Source organism: Calonectris borealis, chromosome 13 (assembly GCF_964195595.1).
Source record: "Calonectris borealis chromosome 13, bCalBor7.hap1.2, whole genome shotgun sequence".
Taxonomy (NCBI): domain Eukaryota; kingdom Metazoa; phylum Chordata; class Aves; order Procellariiformes; family Procellariidae; genus Calonectris; species Calonectris borealis.
Window position 1 is genome coordinate 20,259,511 of NC_134324.1, and position 24,821 is coordinate 20,284,331.

At 37.4% G+C, this 24,821-nt stretch overlaps 1 long non-coding RNA gene across 2 annotated transcripts in view; it reads left to right on the forward strand.

Annotated features, from left to right (window-relative positions):
* The window catches only part of LOC142087800 (uncharacterized), a 55,923-nt gene that overhangs the window by 29,923 nt on the left and 1,179 nt on the right, over positions 1-24,821 (forward strand). For both annotated transcript variants that reach the window (XR_012675611.1, XR_012675612.1), the window contains exon 2: positions 22,785-22,914. This is a non-coding gene — a long non-coding RNA (uncharacterized LOC142087800). The remainder of the gene's footprint in view (positions 1-22,784; positions 22,915-24,821) is intronic.

Sequence of the window (24,821 nt, forward strand, 5' to 3'; positions counted from 1 at the left end):
TATTCTTTAGCTGCAAAGATTGTGGTTAGTGCTGAATACCTGTATAGACTTATTTTACAATGGTGGTATAAGAATAAAATTAACCTAAAGTAAAACAGAATGCTCCACAAAGGCAGGACTTTCAATATGTGTGTTGTATTTTTTTAATGAAACTCTTATGTTCAAACTTAAGTAAGAAACTTGAAAGTTTGAGTAAGCCCTTGTGGATGCAGTATGTTCCTTTCTGATTGCTGAGACAAACAAGCAAATTGAGTATGCGGATAAAGCTGGATTATATAAATTAAGTGTGAGTCTGTGCATGCTTAAAATACACAGATAGCAATAATCAACAACACTATACTCAATTTAGTATATTTTGAGAGTAAAAGACTCGTTTATTGGCTCTCTGTGAAAGCCAGAAGCATATTCTTGCCAAACTCTCCCACTTGCAAACTTGGTCGTCTATCAAACATTGCTTTGCTATACCAGAAGATCTGGTATTTTAAATTTTATTTGAATGTATTTGATCTCATCATTCTATTTTCAGTCTTATAATAGGTGACAACTGCAGTTACCGTTATGGGCAGGAAGTTTGAAGCATAATTTCTTTTTAGGAATTTAAATGTTTTTCTCTGAAGAAACGAGCAGATTGTCTACATGTATCTAATAGTAAGTACATGGGATAGACAACTGTCTGAGATTCCTTCCCTCCTGCAATTAATACTGTGATGGGCACCTAAAAATGCCCTAGACAGCAGAGAATGTGCTGCTTTCCTACTTACGTTTTTTCTGTTCTAATCAGGCTAAAATAGAATTCTGGCTGTTCTACATACTTTATTGTTTACTATTTTAAAGCTTCTTGTTTTGTTATCATGGACCCACTATGTGGTTGTCAAACCTGATTTATCAGAGCCCTGTACCTTTAAAGTACAGCATGTTACTGTAGCAAAGTCAGTTTTCCAGTAACAGAGAAATGAATCAGTTGACATAGCCGTGGCCTTTTACAGCTTGCAGAATTTATGGGGTCATAGGCTCTCTTTGTACAGTTAGACTGTAGGTCAGTAATACGTGAGCTAAGTCAAATCTCAAAATGTCTCTCTTCTACCCTGCTCCCACCTGTTACAATGTGAAGGATGCTTTATATACAGCAGAGGTAGAAATACATCGTCGAGCATCCACCAAAACAAAAAGAAAACCATAAGTTCTTACAGAATCAGCTGAACAGTTGTTTTCCATCTGTCAAAATGTGATAGTCCTGGTTGCTGGTCATTTTTCAGGCAAAAGAGGTAGAAATCATACCACGCAGTCTCCAGTGTAGTCAAAACAAGCTCTACCAGAATGACAAATGCCACAGACCTTGGTTCAGTCAAGTGCTTTCTTCTGCTCTAACGAGCTACAAAGTATTTATAACTTTTTTTTGCAAATACTCAGACTGCCTCCCACTTTTGGTTGTCTGTAATTTAGGGCAGGTCTCTGAAATAGAAAGGGGACACATCTGGGCAATCTCCAAACAAGCTCAAATACATAATAGATGTAGGATAGAAAAGATCTTTGAATTGTTTATAGGTGTAACATTTTGTCATATACATACATACAGATATATATATATGTCCTGATTATTCAGCTTAAATGCTGAACAAGCTATGTCTTTAAAAAGAAAGGATTTTTCAAAATACTTTTTTTTAAACCAAAACACAACACAAATTACACGCTGAATTTCTGATTATGTGATTTACCCTAGACTGAAAAAAAGGGATGAACTATATAGCGTGGAATTCCTGGTCACACTAGTTCAGTTGACAGGACATCTAGTTGTGTTCCAAATATATTTCCATGTTTTTATAATAGAGAGTGATAAACAAATGGTAGAGAGAGCAAGACCTCTATGTTAGTGCAGTTGCCTGAAACCCTTAGAAATCAGTGGATTGGAAGCTATTAAAATAAGCTTCTCGTTGTGTTTTCTTTAGATTCTAGATCATTGCTTAGTATTAGATTACTTGTTTCACTTCTAACTAATACTGATGTATATCTGGAGTAATTTCATTGACAGTTACCCAGGGAGAGGTTAGAAGAGATCCATTCTATGCATACTGAAATCAACATAACATTTCTTTATCTCCTGGAAATACTTAGCCTCCAAAATGCTTATCCAAAAGCATAGCAGCCCCTCATTTGAGTTTGTTTAATTCCTCTGTGCACAGCCTATTCCAGCTGTGATGTTTTTTCAGACTCAATACAAAAAAGTAATTCGGACAGGTGTAGCACAGGTTTTAGTCTTCAATTAGGTCAAATTACAATTAAATCTGACAGTAAGAAATAGGTTAATTGCTTTAGACCCAATTTAACAAGACTTAGTCCTTGTATAAAAACACTTCTCCTGTAGAAAAAAATAGCATTTTTTTATCTAGGCGAAGGAGGAGGGAAACTTTGCCTTATTTTTATTATCACAATAAGAAAACTTTTATTTTTAATCTTTATAAGAAGACATTCAAATATTCAGGTATTAAATAGTCAATATAAACCCTAGGTCAAACCTGACAAGGTATAATCTTTTACAGCTAACAGAAGACTTCTTTCTGAGCCATTCTTAGGAGCAGCTCAGGTAACCTATCGAAGAGACAACAGTCCTTTGCTCTCTTTCAAAGATTGCAATTTTGAAAAAAATGCATTTATTTCACATTTTACTTGAGCTCACACAGTCTCACTAATGTTCTAGTCATTAATAGAACCAAGGATTGACCTGCTGTCTGCTTCTGTGCATTTTTTGGCTGATTGGGGAATAAGAAGAAGGAATATGGCAGATCTTGCTCTCCCATGAATGTGGCTAAGCCACTGTAGGTCTCATGGAGTAACCAGAGGGTTACTCCACAATAGTTCATGCTTCGTGCAATATGATTTTCATTAGAATTTTGACTCTTGGTAATCAAGTATGCCAAATAACACACCCCAAAACTTGTTATATAGGCAATTTAATCTTTCATATAAATCCTGAATTGAATTAAACTGTAAAAAAAAGAACAAGCTATCTTAACAGTCCTGATAATTTCCTGTTGGACTTCATCTTACCATTAGTTGTCTCAGTTGTTTATAAACTTGACTTTATAAACTTGTTGGTTTTATTGGAGAGGAACCTATGCAGTCTTTATATGTTGCTAACTGAAATAAAAGGAATAGGAAAAATGCAAACATTTAATATATCTTCTTGTGGACTAGCACATAACAAGTTTTATAATAGGTGTTGCCAAATTTATTGCTTCCCTGTTCATTACTGGAATAGCTCTGCCAAAACATTGATGGGACATATGTTATAAAGCATTTGCAGCTTCAAGAGCTAAAGGGAGGGTCATGTTCTTCTGGCTGATTATATATCTCTTGTACAGGAGAATACGGCTCTCCTCTCTGAGAAAGCTAAAGCTTTGTTTCCCATCCAAGACTATATCTAGGTACCAGAAAACATTTGTAATAACATATGAGATTAAGACCATATAAAAAAAGGAAGAAGAATGAGAAAAGGTTGATGGGGGGAAGAAAAGGGTAGTTCAGTTCCTCTGGCATGGAATTACATGTCTGGACTTTATCTAGCAAGGAAGTTTGACATTTGTACTGTTTATCTCAGTGTGGCATCAGAGATCTGGGTTTCTGTCTGTGTGACTATAGGAAAGTCACTTTGCCCCTCTGTGCCTCCACTTCCATCATGACCTCTTATTTGTCTTCATTTAGAATTTCAGTTCCGTGAGGTTGGAAACTGTGTTCGTTTGTGCAACCCCTAAGGCATAAATTTCAGATGCAGCCTCTGCATACTGCTGAAATACAAACATTACTATTTATGTTGTGACTCTAAAGAAGCCATTTGATCTCTTTGCCTTTATTTCCTCAACTTTAAAATGGGACAGTAACTCACAAGTGGGTTATGAGGATTAACTGATTAATGCTAGTGAAATATTTTCAGTTCTTCAGAAAGCTTTTAAGGACAGCAAAATATTTTTGAGGAAATGAAAATGCATTCCATTTGTTTTTCATTAATTCACATATGCTATATGATTGTCTTAAAAAAATGCACTTTTGATCGATCACATAGAATAGTCCATCTCATGGCAGAACTTTGTTAAGTGCTGTAGCTGGCTTTTCACAGCTTTGTGCAAGGGAAGTGGAAAGAGGAAGGAACTGTGCGTAAGTTTGTTTCAAGAATACCAGGAATTTTAATGATTTCCTGTGTCAACTCTGAGGGTCCTCCTCTACCATTCAGGAGTGACACTGTGTAAGCAACAGTAGAGTAACCTCGAAAGACTAGCAAGCTCTCTAAGAATTAAAACCAAACTAGTACGTGACTTTTTTCAAAGTATACTGGAGAAGCATACCAGAAGCCTGTTCAAATTTCAATTAAGAAAATGAAACAGCGGTTCGTATCAAAATCTGACTCATTTTAGCAATGCGAGGTATTGAGAGCTGGGCTAGCAGTCTAGTGGTAATACCACCAAAAATTCACAAGGAACCATTCAGTCTTTTGTTCTCCCAAGTAACCAAGAATTAGGGAACCTTGCTATATACAGTGTAAGGAACACAGAGAATTTCAGCACAGGAAATTATATGGAGACGCCAATATGAAAGAGTCAGAAAAGCCCGTTTTTCCCAGGAATCCATGAAATAAAAAGTGAGAGAATAAATAAAAGGAGAACCTGCAAGCCTTTAACACAGATGGAGGATAAAAATCCTTTTTTCCAAAACATTTTTCCTAGGGAGTGGTAATAAGCTCTAACTGTGGATAGAAGGCTTCCTCAGAGATGTTGGTGAATGGCTAGGTGACTTAGTTGATAGTGGGAATGTATAAGTAAGAAAATAGCTAGATAGATTTTAATTTTAAAAATTTTAATTTTCATATTTTTACAGGATTTAAGGTCTAGCTGGAAAGATACTATTTTTGTTACTGAAATTACTTAGCAATTCATATGGCTCCATTGACTTCAGATATGTCTGTATTAGAATCAATAGCTTTTCAGTGATAGAATGCTCAAAAAAGGCTTTTTAAGTCAGAAGTATTCCATATTTGTTTCCAGTCTGCATGGCAACAGGAAACTATCATGATATATTTATATTTGCATGTGTATGCATATACGTGCATATAGGGAATTTAGAAATACAATAACCCTGGAGGGATGCTGAATATGTTCAGACTGAAGAAGAGAGAGAGACAGGCTGCCTGATAACTGAAGAAACATTTTATTCTGTGCAGGCAGACAGGAAAGGGAGTGCAACATAAGCAAGACATTTCATTTGTGGTTGAATCCACAGATGAGCTATTGTAGAAAGTATTCTCCAAAACATGCTTACATGAGAGATGGGGCACGTGGTACTGATTAGATTTAGTACCAGCAGGGCAGTTTTGTTACACAGAAACATTACAGTTTGAAAGCTGCAAACGTGTTTCAGTGTCAGAAGGCTGTCCCTTTATTGTTACACTGCCTTAATGGGAGTTAATGGAGCTCTGCACCTTCTCAGAAAGTGCTCAGCACCTTTTAGCTTTGGCCAATGTTATAGTTGGAAAGATTCAAAGCTAGAGACAATGTTTTCTTTTAATAGTCAAACATGCTGGAAAACAAAGGAGAAAGCATGCCTCACATTCCACTGAAGTCAGTGGTTTCTGTCTCTTTTTGCACTTCAGATCACTTCCAGTCCCCTTTGGCAGGAAAGGAAGAGCCTGTGTTTGAGTCCGCATTGTCTGCTTTCACCCATGGGTACTGAGCTCACACCTATCAGACAGGGAGTGATGCACCCCTTGTGTTACCGTGCTGTTTCTGCTGTGTCCAGTCACTAAATGCCTTCTTGCCTATTAGTTGATAGATTAGCAATAAGAAAAAAAAGAGATTATAAAAAACAAATGAACAGCCTTTTTTTAATTTGGTCCTCTCCTGGCATGTCACTGATTTGATTTACACTATTTTTGTCTAGATGATACCTAGACAGCGGAACGTTTAGTTGGATTAATTCAGATGCATTAGATCTATAAAAACACGAGAAGGAAAAATTTTGAGCATTCATTTATCTGAAAATGTCAGTAGTTAAATACAAACTTGGGAAACACAATGTGCAGAGGTTGTACAGTATTGTTATTCTCAGAGCATCTTCTGATCCTTGATATAACAACCATTCTGAAAAATGTTGAGCGCCATTCTTTGGAATTATTTTTCTGCCAGAAACAGACTTACATAGAAAATCAGAATGATTTTAAAATCAGTTTAACCAAATTAAGAAGGTTAAGAAAATATATTAGTATATGTTGGATTTAACACTTACAACATTTCAGCCTTTATTTGTCTGTTTTCTGCTTTTTACCTCCTCTCTTTTTTCTAGACTATAAATCAATGGAAGGCTAAATTTCCAGGTCTAGACTTTGTTTCAATGACTATTTTTCCAAACCTGGGAGATAGGAACAATAATAAAAATACAACAATAAAAAACACAGAATACTCTCCACTAAGCATATAATTATTCCTCCAGTGTCAGTAATTTCTGATTGGATTCATGGTGATGAATGGAAAAATCCCTAACTAATTTCACTTTTTGATATAATTCCTCTTTCAGATTTCCTTTTATTCTTGAACTATTGCTCATGAGAGCATTCTGCAAGATAGACAGTACCAAATCAGCATTTCATATATAACATTTCAGTTGTTTTCTAATTGTTTGGTTTTACATATGGATTTAATTTGTTCATCTAACAAAAGTCAGGGTAACATGAACACATATGATTTAGCAAATATGCAAGATTGTATTACAAAAAAACACAACTACTGTGCTTGCTGGAAGGAAGTGCCAGAGGCCCTCCCAACATGAATTGTTAATTACTTTCCTCTTCAGCTGCCATAAAGAACTCATTAAATGCCAAATTATTTCCCTAAACAATGAGTAGCACTGGTTCCTCTTTGGCCTATGTGCTTATTTATCAAGAATTACAACTTCCTTAATTGATACATAGATTCAATGGAAAAGGAAATCCAACAGTGAAGCTATTTTTGAGTCAGTTGTGGTCAAGGAAAACATCAAAAATATTCTTTAATGATGAAAACACGACTTAGTTTTCAGGCCTCGAAATCTAAAAAGCAGCAATATGAAACTTTTCCAAATGTCCTCACATTTTATTTTACCCTTGGGCTGAGGCTGAGGACATAGGAAACATCAGCCTGATGTGTCTGTTGCTTCTTAAAGATCTAAATGCTTTATAACAGGAGAGTCAAGTTATAGCTCTTCCTCCACTTGAATGAAAGCACTGCATTATAGTATGCAAAAGCACTTGTCTTTGTGAATGAGGAGAAATTTGAAAAGACATTATTCGGGAAGGGTGGAGTGAAGATGGCGTTACAGGAAGCATTTTAAAAGATAAAATATAGTAGATATATTTTGGGAAAGCACAGAAACTCAGAAGTCTAAGAAGTTAAAGAAAAATCAAGTAGAAAAGACAAAAGAAAAGACAAAAGAAAAGAAAAGAAAAGAAAGAAAAAAAAGAGAAAAGAGAAAAGAAAAGAAAAGAAAAGAAAAAAGAAAAGAAAAGAAAAGAAAAGAAAAGAAAAGAAAAGAGAAGAGAAGAAAATGAAAGAAAAGAGAAGAAAAGAAAAGAAAAAGAGGACAACTTTTAAAGTCATTCCATTAAAACATTTGCTGTCAAAGTGTACACCTGGAATGCCTGAAAAAGAGCACATCCTGACAGCGTAACAACTTAAACTCATTGAGGGTTTGCAGGTGCAAAGCCTATGTAAACTTAATGGGTCTGTCCCACATAGTGCTGGCATGTTTTTGTTCCATAGAAGCCAATGGGAATTGAAAGTTCTCAGTATTTTACAAAATCAAATCCTTGAAAAATCCAAGAGAAATAATGCATGCTGAGGAAAAAAAAAAAAAAAGAAACACTCTTGATACTAAAAAGATAATGAGACACAGTACTGTGATAAAAAGTGATGTGATGCTGCCTCCTGAGCACAGCTGAGGGAGGGCTTTGACTGTAGAGGGGGAGGAGCAAATGCCATGAAAGGCCTGTAAGACTAAATACCTGCAATGTGAGAAGCTGAGCAAGACTGATACGTAGCTCAATGCCACAGGAATAAGGTGAATAAAATACATAATGAATGAATGTTAAGTTTTGTAACAGCTAGGCCAGTGCTGGGGTCAGATAATAGACAGCGGAGATCATAGGATGGCTTTAGACCCAACAGGCTCCTGCAGAAATAGGTGGCAACATTATTAATAGCATGACATCACATAATGAACTTCAGTAACAACCCTGCTTGAGGTGCTCGTCCTTTGGTAATGCTTCTGGGGTTTGTCAGGACTGACCCTTGCCATGATCTTTTACAACCCCAAACATTACTAGTTGACAGGAACTGCTAAATGGTAAGTATTGTTTTTAGCAGAACTTCTTTGTACTATACTGATGAATGTGCATTCACTTACCATGCAGAAAAGTTTATTAAAGGGCAAAATAACAAACCATGTGATTGTCAACATCATCATTTCATACTAGACGTGGTTCTGGCCACACCTCTGTTTTCCCTAGTCACACCAATTTTCTGGGTGTTGCTCTTGGGAAGTACAAAGACTGAATGCTTTGCTCACACAATAACAGAGTGCTCAGGACACTGTTACTGTTTTGATTTGTATTGCACTACTTTTACAAGTACATTCAGTAACTTCCGACCTATTTTCTCACAGAACGTACAGCACAATCTGGGGCTGATTTTCATGAGCCTTCATTGCTAGTGGACAATAGCATATGGTAGATTCATCTGACATGTTGTTATATTTTCCTATACTAACCTTTTTGGGGAGGAAAAAATAAATAACTGTTTGACACACACACAAGGAATGTTGGTCTGCAACCCAGGTCAATGTAAGCCTACAAAATTCCTCTTGGTTTTATTGCTGGCATTGTCATTAACAGTGTTCCGTGCCTGTTATCTGGTCAGATGAATTCTTTTTCTGTTATTTCAAGACATTCCAGTACATTAAGCTTAAAGTTGTCATTGATGTGTATGCAGTTTATAAAATAATGTTACCATTACCTCACCATTTCACTTTGCAATAAGATATCCTCCCTCCTAGCGTTCTGCCCTGCAGTATGGCAATATCATGTACTCCTCCCTGTGATTTTCCCTCAGTAAAATCTATGACTGTGGTTTTCATAGTAATTGAATTACTGTGCTGAAACAGTTGCTGATTTCTTCACATTTCTGCTGAGGATTAGTGTGAAAGGTTATTTGGTGTTAGGTGCTGTCTTAGAACAACTGAGTCTGTACACAGTAGTTTGCTATCTGCTTCATTCCAAAAACACCCAAAAACCCCATTGCTCTCTTTACAGTCTGGGCCTCTATAGCAAAATTTTGTCCCACACAGGTGATCTCAGCAGCCGGACTCCATACCAGCAAACACTGCCAAGGGCTGGAGGGTAGGAGCTTCCTCGTGCTGATGTTGACAAAACCGAGATCATGTTGCTTGCTGCTGCTCCTCCCCGGTTCCTACTTAGTTTCTTGCTTTCCATGTATTCCAACAGTGGACCGTGTAGCTCTTAACACATCCCCAGCCATCCATGTGGCCAGGCATGGATGATCTTTTTTACCTTCCCTAATTCCCATGTTGCAGTCATCACTGAAGCCAGGAGCGTGGTCAGGCATGGGTGCACTACAGCATGGCCTTACCAAGCTGCTGTCCTCAATTCCAGAGATGAAGAGTTCAAGCACAATCTCTCCTCTGCCAGCTGGAGAGAGGAAGCATTTCGTAGTTTTCTTCCTTCTGAAGATCTTAGCTCTTTTATTGTCACATGGACACATCTGACATGGTGGATCTCTGGAACAACCATTTTTGTTTTCAACATGGCAGTGCTGCGTGTTCTGACCAAACCCAACAGCAGCCAGCAGTCAGCCATCGCCTCCTGAGAATCCTTATAGCTAAGAAGCCCTTGTCTGTCCCCTAACACAATGTAACCAAATTGTTGGGCTCCTAGGATGTTCCTTTGGGGAACTGTGGCTGGGATACTAGCAAAGACATTTTGAAAAGAAGGAAGAAATATAAATGAAATGGAGAAAGAGATGCGAATGAAGTGGGGGAGGATGTGCTGAAAAGAAGAGAAGGGGTTAAGTCATGAAATTTCCATGAGAAGGCAGGCTGAGAAGGACAAGGCACAAAAAGAGCATCCAAGCTGAAGAAGAAAGTGAAAAGAATCAACAAAGAGATGTAAAACCCAGTTCTGATAGACAAACTATCAAGACAAGTAAAGAACAACAGGCAGAAGCAGATTACACCTCATTGTTTGTACTATGCTGCTGAGAGGTCTTTCCGAAGTGGAGAAGCTTGTGTGCCTACCTGGTGTGCTGGGTAACTGCTGGGAGGATTCCCTCTCAGCGCAGTGTGAAAAGGGTATATCTGCTTTTTTGTATCACTTTCATCTGGAGAGAAACCTATGTTTCCATTCCAAAAGTGCCTCAAGAATTGAAATACCATGAGGTAAGTAGAAACAATTGTGAGATGAGAGACAAACACCTGGGCAAGTTCCTTTGCAAATCACTGGTGTAGCCATAGAAAGCAGGTTGGTCCTCATCATTAGTGTTACCATCTTCCTTCCAAGTTCATCATGAAACTTAATCATTGTACAGAGGCTACTAACTTTAATCCTTGTTAGGGAATAAATAAAAATAGACTGTACTCCAGGAGGTAGATTCACAACTCAGTGAGTAATTACTTTGATTTCAGGATTTGCAACAATGTAGCTGCTCAGAATGTTTTCTCTCTTCCTGTGTCCAAATTGCTTTGTCTATGCAAGCTTCCATGTTTGGACTTACAAATACAAAGGCATATTTTATTAAGGGATGCAAATTAAAATTTTCTCCTGTTATACATGCCTGCTCTCCAGGCACTCGCACCCTCTCATCTGTTAGGAAGCAGCCATGTTGCCTGAGTTTTCAGGGACTGGTGCAAACAAGAGATAAGTGTCAGGTTATTTGGAATAGCTGCCAGTGTTGTGGCAAGTAAACCTGTGCCATTTCAGGGCCTCTGCAATAACAGGTGTCACACATCGCAGAGAGATCATGCCAGCCTGAGGATGCAGATACAGGCTGAAGTTCAAAACATGGCAAATTTATTATTATTCAAGGGTTTACGTTTTTTCACAACTCTCTTTTGCAGCTAGAATTTTCCCAAAATAGCCTATCTTTATGTCCATGACTTTAGTCTAAGACACATTAAAAAACTAGTATACAGACTTGGGGTTGGAAACTTAACTAAAATTATTTATTTTGAAGTATCATCACCACATGACCACAAGTAATCCACCTGTTTTTTTATAGGACTAATGAATTCTTTTCTAATAAAATGGGTGGAGGCAGGGGGGCAGTCAGCAGCATTTATTGCTCATGTAGTACCTGTTCAGAGCTTGACGGTTATGTCTACATCCTAAAACATTATGCAGGAAGATAGAAGTGTTGTTCATGTTAATAAATTACATTTTGTCTATAAATTCCATTCTCAAACGAGTAGACATTACATGCACCTACCCTAAGCCTAAAATCCTTAATCATTTAATTTGTTTTAAATTGTACTACTGGTCCATAAAACATCCACACTGGTACACCAGTGTAACTCAGTTGACTTTGGGTCTATCGCTGCGAAAGTCAAAGAAATTTGTCTGGAAGCTAACGTAGTCCATGTCAGACTTTTTAAAGGTTATTGCCATTTTATACAAGCATCTAATTGCTGTAAAGAATCCCAATAAGCTGCTATAAGAAAACAATTTAAAGTAATCTGAGAGAATCGGCAGAACATTGCTCTTTCTAGGATCTTATCTAAACCCTCCTCCATGTAAACCAGCAGGTTATCATTATAGTTCAAGTCTTCACTGGGATATAAGTGAAGTTATAATTTCTCATTGCCTGCTTTAGGATGCTGTAATATTTCTGAGCTGCATATCTACAGTCTCAAAGTCAGACAGTCTTGTAAAGCAACTGGCACTGAGATTTTTCACAGTAGCAGGCAGATGGTACCTACAGGCAGGTGGATGGCTACAGGGGACATACTCTGACAATACGGAAATGGAATTGAGGAAGCCCCTTGCATTTTACTTCACAGACCCTTTGCAGTCTCCTGACCCTACTGTCTGAACTAGAATTACCTTAGAATTTCTAGTTCAGCGTTTGTTTACAGCACTGGTTTCTTCTTTTTCTTGATAGTTGTTCAAGGTTGTAAAGATCTATCTAAAAATAAAAATTAGAACATGTCCCTTGTGCATATTTCTGTCTCCTTTCTCAAATGAGACCAACCAGAAAGCAACTGACACTAATACTCACAGTCTTGGTTGAATATGGAACATTGCTGAATACACCGGGGCACCAGTGAGCGCTGCTCTCAGTGCACAATGGCTGTGTGATTCATTCTGGCAAAAGACTAGCATTGTAACCTAAGTTGCTAGGAAGAGATGTTCTTTTTGCAGAACTCTCTGTGATAGGAGACATAGAAGTATGTACTCAATGCGTATAGAAGCCTTCACAGATCAATGACAAAATTTCCTTGGTTCTCAATGTCTGGGGCATCTAGTGTAAATACTGCCAAAATTCCCTTTCTGCATTCATCTGTCAGGCTATTGCGTACTCCAGAGCCCACTTTAAATTATTATCATTATTGTGAATTTAAATGTATTTTGTTCTTTTCCAGCAGTTGAGCATGCTAAGATGCATAACATCACTGTCATTTTACCTTCTTGTCTTTCTACTTGAAATTGAAAAAGAACTTGGAAGCGTTTATTCTGATTCTGTACTTAAGTGCCACACAATCTTATTCCAAATATATGTGAATATAAAAATAATTCACTTTTTGAGTATTTTCCTACACTTTTGCAATAATTGTACTCAAAGGTACTGTCTGTGTTTGAAGATCCTTTATTACAATATGATTTCCAAATTTCAGTAATACTATTTTATTTTGTGTTCATGGCTAGGATGTTAGACAGAGATCTAGTATGCTAAGAAGCTGTAGCTCTGTGTGGGATGTGTGTAGCCTCTTTTAGGTAGCTTAAGAAAACATTTTGATATTCAAGAACATTCCCCCATAATGTTCTTGAAAATATCTAACATTTTGTACAATCCAAATTCCAAAAGGAAAAAATATTCTACAGTGTTGTCAGACCTTTACATAAATATTCTTCTTCCCTCTCCTTTTGCTCCTTCTATCTCAAGAATGGATGTTTTAATAATGAGCAGGAATCTTCACTAAAGACACAAGTATCATCTCTTTCTCCTTCTAGAGGAGTCTATCTGTTTGATTTTTTTGCAGGTTCTCACCATCATTTCATCAAAGATCTACCAGATTGCAACAGACGCCCCAGTTGGACTCCATGAGGTTGCTGCTTCTTTTGCTCTCCCAGTTATAGAGTGCTGTGCTTGGAATGAAATTATTTATATTACCGTTAATTACTATTACTAGTTTTGCAGAGGTATGCAGGTGGTGTTGGGAAGCCTGAGTTCTTGGCTAAGCTGGTGGTTGCCAGTCATAAATGTAGTTTATAAGAACAAATTTAGATAAAGTTTTGTCTCAGTACTCTAAGCTTTTTTAACTCTTATCAATGTCCCAGCTCAGTCTGAAAGGTTTTACAAGCTTTGCAAAATAAAAAAGCTTTCAGGTCCCCATCTAAGGTGAATAAAAGTGCTCTAAGTTTCGGTAGTTCTGGGACAAGAAATTCTGACACCTACTATCCAGTGTTTCATCGGTGTCTTGCTGTGATCAGTACATTAAAAATGAATGCCTAGACAACTGAAAGCCACACTTCTATCCACAACTACATGTGGACGTATGACTATGGTAGAGAACAGTTACAAATATATCTTTCAGCTTTTCATTCCTCAGTCTTTGAAACCAAAGTTCTTCCATTGGTAGAAAGTAAATATATTGCACCAAATTTTGTCCTTCAGACTTTAGTCTGACATGTGATGACTAAATGTTACCCTGATGTTTGACCTCAGTCACAAACCATATACCACTTGGTAGTCTAAGAATGTTTAGCCTGTGTCTGACCTCATAAATCATTACCCGAGTGTGGAAATAGGCGATGCCGTCATCTCCAGCGGTGGTGTGGAGAAGACCGCTGCAGGGTGTTCTTTGGGTGGCACCTGTCGGTGAGGAGAGGAACAATTATGTCAATGAAAATAGGTTTTCTTTGTTTTTCCATATGTCTGTCCGTCTTTTCTATATTCAGTGAATTTAAAGATCGGCATCAGTCAACCTAAGTTCAGTAAAAGACTTACCCTTTAACTGAATGATGGAGACAGGTATCTGCTGTGTATTTTTGACCACGTCCCTTTACAACACAGATTCCCCTTTAAAAATCCTTGAGCTTAGTGATGTTTAATCAGATCCCTTTTTTGGAGGAATAACATTTTGGGTGACTTATTATGATAAGTCCACATTGTTGATCCAAAAAGGATCCTTTAAAAATTGTCTATATAGTATTCTTTAATCTTTAGCTTAGTCCAAAAAAGTAAAAAAATCTGTTACGAGGCATCAGCAAGGCATGGATGCATACAGCTGAGAGGAAAGCAGGTCTTTCTCAAGGACAGGGCTATTCTGCTTGCGTAGCATACACTCTGCCCTAGAGTTTCATAAAACACGCATGCTTCTGATAGTGCACGCTGTTAGTGGACAGGTTTTTTGAAGAGAGTTTTTGTGTCTGTTGTTTTGTTGTGAGCAGTTTAAGCAAGTTAACGTGCTGAATATTTTCACTCATGCCTCATTCTCCTGTGCCACAAGCAGTACTTACAAAGAAGTAATTAGGTGGATAATTGTCTGGCAGGTACTATCTCTGCTAACTAGATTTCCCATCCATTATGTGCTTTACTGATTCTATTATTTCCCATTGGAATATACTTTAAAAGCAATTTTTTCAGGATGCATCTTGATCTACTTTTTTCATTACCTTCACTCCTGGTGCTTATCTCTTACAGTTCATAAAATATCTATTTTGACGGGTACACATCTGTTATCTCAGTTCTCTACTACATGACTGTCTTCAATTTCCACATTTTCTTGTTACACACATTTGTATGGTGATTTTATCAACTCTCATCTTCAAAGTTTGTCCATGCTCAGAAGTTTTTCAGGTCTACCTCTCCATTTCTAAGCATTGTCCTATCACATAATGTTGCTTCATTTCCTGTTGAAGATCTTCTTTGCAGGAAGTAACACCAGAGTCCTCCCTGTTGCTCAACCCTGTAATAACGTGCCGCTTCATTCATCTAGTATTCAAATTCCACTGCTTCATGCAAAACATCCCCTAATAACATTTCTAATAAACATATTTGTTCTTTCTCCACAGCTATGACTCTCTAAGGTCACTCCCCAGCCCTGACCGTTGTAATATCTTCCATACTTTCCATGATCTGGAATTTCCCTCTCCCTTCTCCCCCACAGTTTGTATAAAACGTATTTCTTAGTCTGGTGTTCTTAGCCTGGCGATCTGACCAGATCCTTTCATCTTCTCTGCCACATAATTTGATCTGCTAAACATTACTTTCCACCTCCCCTTACTTAGGTGTCCTTAGCTCACAGTGAACCACCCTGAACTTGACCTTTTTGGAGATGCTACAGGACCTGTAATTTTGACTAGAGTTGCACAGCTGCACAAAATGTCATTCGGGAACCCTGCACATTATGTAAGAAAAAATGCTCAAAACCTAAGGACAGGAACAAAACGTAACATTTTCCAGTATTTCAAACCCTATAGAGAATCACTGATGACAAATTTAACAAGCAATTGTTTGTGTCAGACAATATGACAACTATTGAGCAAACAGCTGTTGCTCCAGATGGAATATGTACGACAGCTGGCGGGTCCAGGTGCATCGCTCTGGAATAAATCAACAGAGCATTGGCATGTTGGTTTATTCTTGGCTGTTTTGATGGCACTTCTGCCAGTTTCTTGGATGCTCTGCTCTCAATCCTTAAGGAACCATTTTTTGCACAATGGTGTATTAATGTGTTGAAATTTAAATAATAGGGAGAGGATTTACAGTTATTATTAATAGATAAGAATTTGGGGACACAGCCTATTATAATTCTATAAGCATATTCACCTTGATTTTTAAAAACATGATTACAGGAGATGCTTGCTTTTCCTGTACTTTGTCTTTTAGATATTCTTAAGTTGTTCAGGAACAGAGAGAGCATTTTACCTATAGATAGCTTATCTGTATCTTCATTTTCCTAATTGGAACACTGTGCCAGGTGCAACAATGGCTGAACCCTTATGGAGGAAATTGTCTACTTTCTGAGAACTGAACTAGGATCAATAATAAATGCCACCTAGGTCCCTGAATAAGTTGGATGGATTTGACTGGAGGTTTAAATGTGTAAGGTTCTACAGCCTATTACCGGTACCCTGAGTCGTCCTATTATCTGATCTGTTTTAGTGCCTAGAAGGAAAGAATATCTCTCAGTATCCCTGCAAAATAATCTTGAAATATAAATCCAAAGGTCATCTAGGAAATCCCTCATGTTTCTGACTCAGTTGGTTTGGTCGTCTTCTTTCTGAAGAGAATTTTCATATCCTTAAACCTCTTCTCAAGAGAACAACAAAATGGAGAAATAGTATTTTCAAAGATGATAATCTCTTTCCTCACTTTGATATGAACACTGAAGGAATGCAGAAAAACAATTTATAAAAGTCTAAGGGCTTGTTTTTTCTGAATATTTACCTTTCTTGTCTGTTTGGTGATAAAATCATAAAGGTTCTTATAAATCACTCACAGCTTGTGTTCCCCCCATACTTATTACTATGTTTTTTAAATATATTCCTCATTGGCAGACTAGTACAATCATGGGAGTTAATAATCAGATTTAGTGTTCTTTGGTGAATCAGTACTTAACACTGCAGCAGTGCAGAGTTTGTTATTAATAACTGTAGCAGGAACGAGAATTCATCCTACTGAGTATTTTGTAAATGCAATAAAAATGTTGCGGGAAGATTCACGTGCTTTCTGTTATAAGAGATCTATTCCAAATGTTATAGCTTGTCAATAGGAAAATAGATTAGGCCGTTATATAAGAGGTTATATACTGACCAAGCTTTGGGTCTCCATAAATAAATAGAACCTGTAAAAGAGTAGAGGTAAAAAGGAAACTTGTGTCTGGGCTTGCTCTTGAGCCCTTCTTCTCATCTTTGGGACCAAGCATAGCTTTTTTTAATGGATATTCCTTCAAATGAGTGGAGGGAGGGGGGCACTACAATCAGATCTTACATTTTGCTTTTTGTCTGGCTGAGGGCTGAGAATATTCGGGAAAAAGAAGAGTAGATGGTATCCTCCATGCAAGTCTTCACTAGCAAAGATGGCAGACTTACTCTTTTGTCACTGGGGAGCACAGATGAGTGGCAGCCTTTGTGCGACACTGACATCTGACAGTTCCAGAATCTCCATGGCTATCCCACCTCCACACTGACAACTTCAAAAGAAGCATAGAGTGAGGGTGCCTTCACAGTGCCCTGCCAAGGTAAAGAATTCGCATGCAAAGAAACCCATATGTAACATATTCGGATTATCTATTTGGAGAAATGTTTGTCTTGTCCCCACTAAGTTTAGAAAGTAAGTTATTAATGCACTTCATTGCCAGGGAGCAAATTGTTATTGCAACCAAAGAGAACTAGGCCACTGGCCAGAAGTGTGACAATGGTTTTATGGAACCAAGACAATTCACTGGAAGTGCTTCTGCATGTTCTATGTCTTTAGTAAATTTGATTGAAGGGTATATTTATAGTATAAAGGAAAACACAAATGAGAATCAGCTCATTTTGTACAGTTCCTCTTCATTACTGACAATCCTTCCTGATAAAAGGTTTGTGAATAAGCAACTTTACTTATTGTTCAAGCATATTTGCTTGTATTTGTTTCACCGACATTTTTAATGTCTCCTTGAGTCATTTGTAGGTACAAAGTAGCACATGTTCTGATGCTAAAATTTATCCTTTGGGCTCCGAGCTGGGTCTCCTGTTGTTTCCATATCATTATGCATGTACAAGGCTAGAAGGAATAGGGGGAGAAAAACTGCTTGTGAAAAACAAACAGAAAAATTCCAAATATTCAGGTCTATTCAAATTGATACACTCAGAGGAAACTCAACACACGGTTCCAGTTAACAGCTGTTTTAGGACCAACAGGGGAAACTCGCACCTGTTTTGTGAGTTCTCCCAAAATGACAGTAATTATTTTTATTTTAGAAAAGTGATAAATAATTTAATAAAAGCAATGATATGTTGAAAATGTAACTGGGGGAATATCCTGCCCAAAATAATAGAGCTATTTTAAGTTGCAATACATTTGGTACCTAAACTGCTTGATATTTTAACTTCGTCTGTATTTGTCTTTAATTTGAAATTGCTCTGATGCCTATTGATTAGTTTCATCTGAAACACAAGCATCTGTTACAAAATATTGATTTTTGCATCACCCTTTAGCCAAGTAGGTTAATTGAATGGTGCTTGGGGAAATTATTTCAGATGCGGTCTCTGTCTAATATTTGCCTTCAAAGAGCTGATGGAATTGTTTGACATTTAGCCAAGATATCTGCTAAAACTGGAGCTTGAGCAATGAGGCTGTATAACTGAGGTAGTGATTAAAGTTACATTTTGAAGAAACTTTGTTTATTCCCTATTTAGAAAAAAAAACCCAAACCCAAAACAAAACAAAGGCCAGATCTGGCTTCCATCAGTGGGAGTTTTGCCATTTTTTTAACAGTTGACTGTTTGACTACTGGTATTTCGGGGAACACTCGGTACCATTGTCCTTGCAGTTTAAGTTAGCATAGAGTACTAAGTGTCATGCAAACCCCCCTATATTTACAGTGGTGTTTTGTATTGTACATGTATGTGGTACTCAGGTCAAAAGAGTTTCTTTTGGTTCCAGGTTTTAGTACAAATTCAAAACCTAGTCGGGGTTTCAGTCAACACTTAGCAGACAGTATGCTTATTTACCAAATAACAAGCGTTGCTTCATTAAAATGAGACAACATATTTCTAACACTTCACCTTCTCAAATATTGAAAGGGAAAAGAAGGAACATTTTGTCAATTGGATCCCACTGAATATTCCTACTAGTTTTACATTTATTTGTAAAACATTCTGGAAGAGATAATAATGTGATAAAGCTTTTTTTTTAAATAACTCTTTTTCTAAAAAGTACACTGTAAAATGTTGATGACAAACTGTGAAATAATGGATCATTGCTGCAAAATAATAACAGTCTCCCACCATCTGCTGATCTATGTATCTGTCAGTTCCAATCAATATTATTGAAACATTGAAAATATAATCAGAAAAAGAGGTGATAAGTGATTTCTGTTTCTCCTTTCTGTGGTCTGTGTTTTTATGTCTCTTATCTAAGTGTTCCACTGACATCAGGTTGCCTTCCAACTATCTTTCTTCAAATATTTGTGAAGCAAAAGGTATATGAGTCAATGTTTTGGGGTGATAATGCTTACCTTGTGTTGTACGTCCCTTAGTGGATTCTTTCTTTCAGTTGTCATTATTCTGTTGCAGTTAGTTAGGTGGTTCCAGGCATTCATACAGCCCATTTCTCTTTGGGCTTTGGCTTTGCTTTACTCTACCTATGCAAAGGACCATAAAAATAGACTACTAGATGAGGATGAATCTGTTTCAGTGAAGATTTCCGTTCCTTCTCTAGAGACTAAAGACCTTTGTATATAATTTATATGCTCCACTGATTTAGTTTGTTGATTTCATTAAGCTATGAGCAAAAGATATATAGATTAAGCTTATGTAATGTAAGTTAGCAAGCTATTAGGATAAGAGAAGCAGGTTGCAAAGTCCAATACAACATTTTTTCCTGTATAATTTAACAAGTAACTCAATAGATAAAAATAGATGATTGACTTTGCCAATGAAATTTGACTGTTTTCCAATCAATGTGTCATAATCTATGTAATGAGGAAGGATAAAACAGATTCCATTTTATATCCCTGAAACAATTTAGTTGTTTATACTTGCGGTGAGAACCTAATTAATGTACTTTAGAGTTACCTCTCATCAGTACTCTTTGCTATCCACATTCCCAAAGTGAAAACAGTGAGCTTGATTCTTTCCTCACATAAAGAAATTTACCATATTCCAACTTCATTGCCTTTACTAAATAATTCCTAAATAATTAGTCTGATGTGAGATTAAAATTATCAGGTCAGTGTGTTCAACATTTAGGAGAGACCACCCTAGACTTCAGTGAGTTTATATATGCTCTCAGTGTGGGTTATTGTCTAATGACGGAAGGGAGTTTTTTAGCAGATGTGCCAACAAGCATCATGGTCTACAGTGAGTTAATGCGTGTACTTTCACTATATTGAGGCTATCCCATTAAAAGTATATGGTTTCTTGGGTATAAATTTGATAAATTTATATTTGATAAATTTATACCCAAGGCAGTCAGATACACTGTCAAAATAGATTTTATACATACGTAAGTATTGAAAATGCCCTCACCTGTCTAACTAGAAGAGCTCCCATTATACAAACTGGAAGAGTGTTTAAAAAAACAGCACAATACTGCAATACAGCAGTACAGCAACCGTTTCTACTGCCTGCTTGATGTTCACAGTTTTCCCAGCTTGACTGTAAACCTTGGCAGTCAGTTTTATTTATTTATTCACTTCTTGACTTGCTGGGTGTGCTTCCACAGCTGCTGTGAGCTGACCTAAGTCCCTGCTGCTGCCAGAAGGGGCAGTCCTGCCCTAAGTGTATGCTTCCATCACCTTCCTTGTGCCAGTATAGATGAAGGAAATGAACTGAAAATCAACCCAACAGCATGATTTTGAGCCAGATCAGTTCTGTGTTCAGTCTCAGCAAGTATCTACACAACTGCAGGCAGAAAGGAAGTGATGGGAATGCACAACTGAGGATAGCACAGGAGAACAAATGGGGCCACAGTTTTTTGGCAGTGGGTTGCATGTAGGTCAAATTCAAGTGGCAGCCACAAGGTATCACTTCACAGCATGGCATGAGTTGGCGTTGCAGCGCGTTGGTGCTCTTCTCAGCTATCTTCCCTCCCTCCCCTTCTCATCCCAGCCATATACTCCAGCTACTTACCTTTATTTGCCAACTATCACTTGCAAGACCGCTCTTTGATCCACTTCAGCTTGCCAAGTATATAGAGGGTAAGAAAAGGTGGCATCTTCCACAGTTTTAGTTAATTAAATTAGCTCTGTGAGAGATGAACTTGATAGTCAAAACAGAGGGAGTAGATAACAGAGAGCAGGGAAAGTCTGAAAGAAAGGTATGCTGCTTTTGCTGCTGCAGAGCTGTTGTGCCAGCTCAACTGACCATAGAACCACGGTTCAGATGCTCAGACAATGCTAAATATTTTACAGTATTCAGGGAATAAAAGTAAAACATTTTCACACAAATCTGAAGGCATGTACTCCATTAATAATGATACAGGATTTTCGTAACTCTTCCATTTGTAAAAAAAAGCAAGTGACAAAACTCCATTTCCAGCTGGAAGTAAATGGTTCTTCACTGGAAAATGATTTCTTAAATGGTCACAGGTACGTTTGGCCTGGAGAAATATTAGTTAGCATTTGATTGTTGTTAAGTCATCCCACTAACCAGTTAATTGTTGTGGCCTCCCTACTGATGCCCAGCATTCAAGTCTGAGTCAAATGTAAATTGAGCTCAGAATATGCTACAAGCTGACCTGAACTAACAGTTTCAGACAGTATATAAACCATAATTCTAGCCCTGCAGGCCCTTCTCATCTGAGTGAACTTTGCTCAGTAGTTCTATTAGATCTGTAATGTGGAGTGGTTAGTGCTCCATCTATAGCTGATCCAAACATTATTCATAAAGATTTATTTTTAATGAAAATTGATTTTAAGCTAAATTAGACTATTCTCAAAAGATGTCTCTTTCTTTTCTGAAGGGGAAAAGGTATTGGGGAAAAAAATAGACACCTGAAAATTGGGAAGAAAAATTGCTTTTGATCAAAAACACATGAAAATTTGTTCACAAACAAAAACTTCCTTGTTTCTTGTTTGGGTTTCTGACTTTTAAAAATGCTGCTTTTTTTGAAATTATCAGTGGAAAAGGAACTAATTTTCCAGCTTCTGTTACCCATAAATATCTGATCCTCTGACCTGGTCAGAAGGAGGGGACAGCAATGGCCATAAGTCTCACAGTACCTTTTTTTCAGATTCTGATGGACCCCTAGTGCAATTTAGAACAGGTTTAGAAGTTGTGTTGTAGCTCACATTTTTCCTTCTAGTTTTCCCTAAGTTGGGAAGCAAAGTGCTACTGCCATTTGAAATTAAAGTCATCTTGTTCTGTCTCCGAGCCTGATAAATGTCTCCTAGGATGAGGTCTAGAATTGGGCTCATTTTACTAGTGCTCCAAAACTGGAGATGCTTCCCACTATTTTAGATACTGAATTTTTCCTCAAAATGCAATCTGGCCATGTAAATGCAAGTTATGTAAAGGGAAAACTGGGTGCAAAGGAGACATTCTTCTTTCCAGGCTTTAGTGAAAACTGGGCAGTATTAGATGGAGACAGGAAAAAGGGGCAGCCAAACTATTGCAGCTACAATGCTTGCAGCGCCGATGAGAAACAATTATGGAGTGTGCTGGTTCAGCTGCACACAAGTTAAAGAAAACCATGGTCATGTGCTGCAAGTGATGCTTGTAAAATCCTTCTCAGCTGATGTGTATGATGCAAGGCATTGTACAGGTATTTCATACTTCAGATATCTCGATAATAGCTACTTGAAACGTTTTTGTTTTGTTTACACAGGACACAGCTGGGAGCTGATACCACACTGCTAAGTGATACAATATACTGCTGAAGCCATGATAAAAATTTCAGTCTAAAATTTTGAGGTAAAAGGACAAGTGCAAACAGAACTACCTTACAAGTCTTAAAGGTGAGACTATAGGCTCCCTCCCTCTAGTATATAAGTATGTTTGTGTGCACATATACACACTTTGGCTATCAGCTTGCTACATTTAACTATCATGGAGTCCACTGTAATACAAATATGTTTACCTGGATTTTACTTAACATATGGACAGATTTTCATAAGAGCTCACATACTGTTTCATTACCTAATGAAATGGATAGGATTTAAAAATTTCTTTAACTAGCAACTGTGGCGACACTTCGAACTGACCTGCTCTAAAAATTTATCCCTACTTGGGAGTGCTTTGACATGGATTAAAATAGAACAGTTATTGGTACTTGATCTCACCATATCCCAGTGGGTCAGTGAAACAGTTATCACTTCAATATATAGAAAGTTCTGTTTTTCTTTTAAAAACAAGAGGGGTATTTATCAGGATAAGAGTCATTACATTCCTCCAGTTCTGGTATGACAGGAATTTGAGGTGGAGTGGTGCATAGTCCAGAGTCCCCACGGGATTGTAACAAACCCAGGTTCTGCCTGGGTCTATCCAGAGTAATATGCCTTTTATGTTGAGAATGAACTGGCCAAACCAGGCCTTCTTAAGTCAACTGTAGTTTAATAAATCCAAACTCCATACTGTAGCAGTATTTTTGTATCCAGCATATAGGTCAAAGCGTGACGTGCTGAGCACCTGAGGAGACCTACTCCCAGTTCCCATTAAAATCAACAGATCAAATCTTTGAGTTCTCATTCAGCCCTTGCTCAGGCAAAACTCTCAAACACTGAGTCATGATGCAGCTTCATAGGCATCACATTAATCAGAACTGGGTTTGGCTAGTGTCAGTTGCTCACCTTGTTTTAGGAGACAGTTCCTTAAACTTGTATACATCTGGGTAACATTACTACACATTTTGGTAACTTTAATGAAAGTTGAGAACACTGTGTTTCACAAGAACCATTCACCATTCAAAAAGATTAATGGTATTAGAGAACAGCATGTATGACCTATATGACTGCATGAGAGCCTTTAAAGATACTGCTTTACCAGCTTGAAAGCTGAAGTGTTGTGTAAATCGCTGACCTTGAGTGAATTCTTCTGGTAAACATCACTATACCTGCTAAATCTTTGAACTATTAATTGGACATTGTTAACAAGGATGCTGTATGTGGTGTGCAATCAGTGAAGGCTGATAAACCTCATAACAAGAGAGTGAACCTCCCAGTTTAATTTTAATCACTGACATAGGCCATGGATCATTTCTTTGGTCTCTATTCCGTAGAGTGGCTACTGAAATCTGCAAGAACCTTGCCTTCTGCTGCCTCCTGGACTTGCTCTTCAGTGTTGTGTACAACACTGCAGTGAGATTTTGAACTTGCAGAGTTCAAGCGTGTTACAATTTCAATAATGTTACATATATTCTGAATCAATAAATTAAAAAGCATAGTAGTTTGTTGGGTTCTTTTAATAGCAGATATTCTATTTGAGATCTGTCAGTGTTAATTATGTAACCTTAAAGGGGAATAAATTATAAACCCTTGAAAATTACAAACGCATTAATCTAAGTCCAGTAAGATTATCTGCAAAACTAAGGACTATTCATTTTGTCGAGGGTAGTTAGGACCTATAGACCTCATTTTAGTCTGTTACTGAAGTCATTACACAAATATCAGTTTTCTGTGACAAAGTACAAAGTTAGTTTGAAAAGTGGCCTAGCAATATGCAGGTGGCTTCATTTTTGCATGGATACTAATGCAAGTGTACATAATTGTAATGTGAGGATTCTATGGGAAAAATGTGAAGTCTGTTCATCTTGCTGGAGACTGAATTCTGCTTTCATTCAGTGGTCATTATTTGCCCAGTATCAAAATAATTCACAATAAAAGTCTATGCATTTTGTCAGTGATTCTGAAATTATACAGTGCTTTGC